A 6,769-nucleotide genomic window follows, 5' to 3' on the forward strand; every position below is an offset into this window, starting at 1 on the left:
GAAACACCTCTCATATGATTTTATGGTGAAATCTGTTATTTTTCGTGTTACCTTGGGTGTATTTTGAACATGAACAATGTACTGTGGCTTTAATTCAGATTAAGCGGCGCAGCAAATATAGACTCGATCGCGGCACTGCCGCCTCTGCTCTGCTCCTGCTATGCGCTGCTCTGTCTTGGCATGCTGTGTGAATGCTCTAATCCAGGGGTGTCCAAACTCAGTCCTGTCCTGCAGAGTTTAGTTCCAACTTGCCTAACACCTGCCTGAACATTTTTAGTATGACTTTTAAGAAATTGATTAGCTGGTTCAGGTGTGTTTGGAGCTAAACTCTGCAGGACAGTGGCCCTCCAGGAGCAGGATTGGACACCCCTGCTTTAATCTGTTAACATGGGTGCTGGAAAAATATGCGCTGCTTACACGTCCAACAGCGCCAATGAAGAGATGCCTATTACTGCTGGTCTAGGATTAGTTTTCTCTGTAATAATAGCATATTAGCAAAACAGATTTGATGTTTCCACTCTTGAGGCTTCTATTTACATCGTGTTTTTCAGCGTTGACTAATGTAGCCAATCACAATTATCCTGGGATGTGTAAGTTCTTGTTAGGCTACACGTAACTTGAAAATACTTCATGACATTCTATTTAAATGTGTTTTAAAGAAGAAAGCACATCTAGCCTAAGGAGTTTGTTCACACTCCATCTATGCAAAAAGAGAACTTATTTAGTGTAAGTTAAAGGAAAAGTTTGCATTGCTCATTGAAATACAAAAAATGGAACAAGACAGAGGAAGCGAAAGATGCATAAATATATCAGGTGAAATGTATATCCATGCGATGACATTTCTTGCCGTGTCCCTCCACCGATGTTGTTACTGTATATGTCAATTTCAGTTTCCATGTTTTGCAGGAGTGCCATATTGTCTAGAAAAATATTACTTCCATCATATTTAACTGATGGAAGTAATGGAAAATGTAAACCTATATTGTATTGTGTAATAATAATAATTCGTTACATTTATATAGTGCTTTTCTGGGTACTCAAAGCGCTTTATATGGAAGGGGGAATCTCCTCAACCACCACCAATGTGCAGCATCCACCTGGATGATGCGACGGCAGCCATAGTGCGCCAGAATGCCCACCACACACCAGCTTACTGGTGGAGAGGAGACAGTGATGAAGTGTATGGGAATGACAATCTACAACCTGAGCAGTACTTGACAATGACACTGATTGTTACATTTTCTGCCAGTATACAATGTACTGGCAGAAACATTTCCCATTGTATATTGATTCTGCACATTTACTTATGGTAGCAGACAGGGCTGTAGTACTCGAGTCCGGACTCGAGACCGTCTTTCTATGGTCTCGGACTTGGTCTTGCCAAATATGGCTTTTGGTCTCGACCGAGTCCAGGTGTCTTTTTTATGTTCCCAGTAACGTATTATTGTATGCACCCGCAGACTTCCACAGAAACCTCCGCAGATTACCGCAGATTGTAGTGCCCGTCATTGACAAGTACGACCTGCGCGTGTGTGATTTCTTTTCTACTATTTGCTACTGCAATACCAGCGCATAGCTGAAATAACAGATCTGTCTATTCACTGCCAATCATAATATGAAATTGCTATATGGACTAGTCACTGTGAATATTAAAGACTGCTATCAAATCTGATTGTTCAGCGAGTCTCTGCAAGTGAGTGCCGCAGGTTCGTGTACTACACATACTCAAGTACACGTTTATCTTCAGCATTTCATCGTCAGATACACTCAGAAACCCGTCAAAATAAAAGTTCGGTTTAACGTAAAGAAATTACCACAGATATATTTTACTGGAGTGAAGCTATATTGTCATTTAGTTGCTCAAATGCTCAGTAGGCTACTAGTAGCCTACCTAGCAGTGGTAATAGTAGTGGGTTGGTGTTTGTATCAGTTCTAACAATGCTATTATGAGGTATCACCATATGTCATCATTCTTTTTTCTTTAGATTAGAAGATTATATGATATCAAGGGGAATGTCTATACTTAAAAATCCTGGGTGTTGTGACACTGTTTTTGCTTTTAGATCAACAAATAATAACCCAAAATGATTGTCATTTAATGTCAAGACTTTTTTCCTGTCCTGGACTCGGTCTTGACTCGGACTCGGACTCGAACCTTTTTGGACTCTGTGTTGTCTTGGACTCTAACCTCTTTGGACTTGGTCTTGACTTGGACTCGACTAGTCCTGGTCTTGGACTCAACAAAGGTGGTCTTGACTACAGCCCTAGTAGCAGAACTACTACTTTCAAGATGTAGATAAACTGAGTTATTTTTTTCTGAGTCTTCTATGCTTTTCTTTTTTCCCCTGTGTGTTTGAGACAAGAATTTGAGGATGTCGTATTTAATAACGAGATAACAAGTGGGTCAAACTTTATATTAGGTGTCTTTACTACAGAAAATTTGTTAGGTGCAATGTACTTAATGTGTTCAGGTTTTTCTATTGAGGTAGAATACGGGTAAGATTAGGGACAGGTTTTGGTGAAATGGGTATGTTTAAGGGTGGGTTAAAGGGTAAGGGAAGTGTCGCTGTCAACAGTGTAATTATAGATGTAATTACAGAAATGAATAATAGCTGTAATACATTGTACTTGTAATAAAAAAATAACCGTACACAACAAGTGCATTGCATTGATTAATTAAAAGTTTAATACATAGATTAAATGCATATTAAAATGTAAGTTAAAGACACTTACTATAGTGGGACAAATATAATTAATTATGATTTGGGGAACTAAAATATGGTAAACTCTGACTTGCACTACAGTTCGGTTATCAGTTAGACTAGAATCATGAACTTTGTTTCTTTGGCTCAGTTAAAAGTGTGTTTATTTGAACAAAGGATGCGTGTACACTTTTTCTCACAACACACACATACAGACACACATTTTCTTTTTGAATAATGGGGCCGCTGATATTTAGCAGCATAGTTGAGCTGAGCTAAACCGGTCCAACTTTCATATGAAGAGGGCACAAAAGATAAAAAAAAAACTGCTTTTATTAACAAAATAATTCACCATACATAATGTATTTACGTTAAATAACAAGACTCCATTTTTATGCTAAAAGTTTTTGTCGTGAAACTATTTTCCAACATAAAGAGAACATCACAGTGTATGTAGATTAGTGACAAATACACACGTCAAAAACATACACATTTTAAAGCACAGACCTTTTTCTTTTTTTTGCTCCAAAGGCAGGAATAAAGTGGACAAAGTTACACTGGACTGGTTAAAAAAGGCCTTTTTTAAGGCCTTTGTCCAGACAGTACTTCAGCAAAGGAATAAAACGTCAGCTAACAGTTGCAGTGCAGTACAGATTCGTCTCCATTGGAATGTCCAAGATGTCTGGCACACTCCTGTAGTTTAGCCCTTACAAATAGTAATAAATATCTTTATTTTTACATCATTTAGAAGCTACAAAAGACAAAAATGAGAGCGTTTTTCTTCCCCTCAATAAATAGAAACATGGTTTGACTGTTGGCACAGCTGTGGATGTGCACTCGTTTGAGTTTGGGGCGGTTGGAAAAGGCATGTCATTGTCAGGGACAAACGCATCATTGCATCTGTCAGTTTGAGTTGGGTACCAAAACCAGAGCTGATGAAATCCACACTGTCTGATTCAGCTGTTTTCAGTGATAAGTAATTTGTTTACACTAAAAGAAAAAGAATGACACAATCACAGCCATGATCAATGATTGTTAATATACAGCTACAGTATTTGGACCAATGAGCTTTCATCCTGGACCTGGACCTGGACCTGACAGAAATAGAAATTAAGTGAATGTCACTTGTCACGGTTGTGGGACAAAACTTGCTTTGTCATGTCGCACCTGGACACAGTGTTCAATTCACTCCCAAAACCAAAATGTAATAATAATACATTTCCTTTATTTCAAAATGACTTCTAAACGTGGGCTCACCAATAGCTATTTACATGCACCCAAATAATTAGTAAGATGAAAATGAATGCATATAAATATACCTAGTGAAGTCAGTTTCTACATTTAAAACTGATTTACTTTTAGAGATCATCTTATAAAAACCTGACAATGCAAGAAAACCCCAATTACATAAAATTTGAAATCAGTAAATTGTGATGCCAAAACATAATCAGACATGCACAAAAAGACATCATTGAACTTTGAATAAACCACCATAAAATGTGCTTAAAGTTTGCTGAAATTGTTAGTAACCAATACTCAAAAGAAGTTTAAAGCACTGATATGAACTTTCACTTGGTCAGGTTTTAACAATATAACCTGACATACATAATTAGCGCACAATGTAAATCACTCAATTTTCTTTAAATAACAGGATCTCTTCAGAAGACACACCAAATATAAAATTGTATTTATTTATTTTGCCAATTTTACTCGACAGATTAAAAGATCTAATTTTAAGTGGCGAGAGAAATAATTGGCGAGGGATGGAGATTGGGACTTAACCCACATGTGCAACAGCTCTCAGCTTTACAATCATTTTATAAACCATATTTGTAATACTTTAATATGTAGCCTAGATGAGCCAGTTGAGGATCAGACCTCTCTCCAAATCTGTGGTTATACTGTAAAGGTGCTTGGTGATTTATAGAACAGAGTTGCAAGTATTGACAGTACAGAGCATTATAAAGTATCCAGTTCCAGTGGTGACACTGTAAATCTCTCTCTAGAGACGACAGTCTCTGCTCCAGGTCAGCTGCTGTTGTTTCAGTCTGGGTAGTTTGTGACAGTCAGACATTCAATAACAAATGTGTTCCTAAGGGCTGTGACACATTAGACAGACAACAGAAACATGGACATTCACTTCTGGGGACACTGATATATCTGAGCTCCAAATGTCTGAGACCGCAGTGAAAATCTGGGATTCAAATCTAATTTTAAGGTTCTAAAATAAAGATTTTTTGTTTTTTATCAAGCTCCAAAAATGGCTCGTTTAAATATTGTGGGATTTGTGACGTCACACGGGCAAATCTATTCGCATATGCCTGCCTCCAGAGCAAGACATCGACAAATAGTTTGCACCACCCACTGGCATTCAGTGGTTTAACTGCTGACACTTGCCTACAAGCGTCACATCAAAAGCAAATAAAAGCTTATTTGTATACAGTATACAGATGCCTGTTCACTTTCTGACGTACTCCACTCACTTGAGTCTGCAGACAAGAGAACAAAGGAAAGAGTTAACGTAAACATAAAGGAACGATTGTTTTGACGCGTCCTGTTCAAACAGCTCATAGAGACTTCAGAAGGATACCAGCATCAGGAACGAGTGGATGGTTTATTTTTAATGGCATTGTGGAATGACGGAGGATTATAACACAATGTAATGAAGAGCTCGCAAAGAAACTTTTGTTGACAGATGAAGCAGTCAGCTGTATTGGATTTGACAGCAGCTACATCACAAACCACAAGTAAACGATTTCATAATGCTTTGCCTGTAAATGACGGTTTTATATGGATAATGTTTTCAAAACACTTGCCGTTGATACTGTTTCCTACGCAATGACGTTAGCCAATCATAACCGTTGCCGTTTACTGACAAGCCTTAAAGGGGTCATCGGATGCCCATTTTCCACAAGTGGGTATGATTCTTTAGGGTCTTCATGTAAAGTTTGTAACATACTTTGGTTAAAATTCCTCAATGGTTGTTTAAAACAACACCCTTTTTACCTCCTCAAAAACAGCTCTGTTCACAGCGACCCGTTTCGGTGCATATCTCTTTAAATGATAATGAGCAACTGCTCACCAACACCCCTCTCTCGTGGGGCGTGTGTGTAAAGTGCTGCCTTGGCAGACAGTATACAAATGGCTGAGGGAGGAAATATGCTAATATGGGACAGTCCGTCAGCGGTCGTGGGCGGAGCAAGAAAATGCAAACGGCTTGATTATTGAGTGTTTAGGCTTTTTGAGGATTAAAAGGATTTGAGTGAATGGATTTTTTTCATTGTATGGTGGTTGTGTCCACACACTGCAAAGACACATTTATATGCAAACACCATATAAAAGTGAATTTTGCATCCGATGACCCTTTTAAAGGAGCCTTAAAAACACCCCTTAAAAACAGGTCATTTTCAATAGTTGTCTCAGATTTTTGGACCCCACTGTGTAGATGTTAGAAAGAAAGTTACATTTATTTGAAAGAATACTTAATAGTTTTTATATTATAAAATAAAATGACAAAAATTCAGATTAAGATAATTATGACACTTTTTGTTTTGTAATGCAATTTCATTTTGAGGTGTGCCTGTCCAAATACTATTGAGGTCACTGTACAGTATGTGTATTGAGATTTCTGAGGCAGTCATTTTGGTTTCAGATATGAAATTGAGCTGTGGATTGACAAGTACTGTTATAGTGTAACTCCTTGGAAAACATGTCTTTTAAATAATGAAAAGACTAAAAGTGGGGTAATTTTTCATTATTGGCTGTGTACATGGTTTTATGATGGATTTTCTTTCTGATATGGGTTCATAAATTTGCGGAGCAGTCTAGTCTCAATCATTAAAAAAGAAAAAGAAAAGTCCTAATACATTCAAGCACTCAGACACGGTTTCTTTGTGTGCCCTGTTCCATGGTGGTGTATTCAGCTGATGTGCCTTATAATTTCAGATTGTTCCTGTGGGCTGTTCTACAGACGGGAGATTATTGAAGATTGAACTAAAGCTGCCCAAGATTACTGTTTTATTGTTCTAATCTACAGGATCTTCATTTAGGTTTCTCATATATGTGGT

This window comes from Rhinichthys klamathensis, unplaced genomic scaffold (genome assembly GCF_029890125.1).
Source record: "Rhinichthys klamathensis goyatoka isolate OS25496 unplaced genomic scaffold, OSU_Roscu_1.1 h1tg000019l_1, whole genome shotgun sequence".
Classification (NCBI taxonomy): Eukaryota; Metazoa; Chordata; class Actinopteri; order Cypriniformes; family Leuciscidae; genus Rhinichthys; species Rhinichthys klamathensis.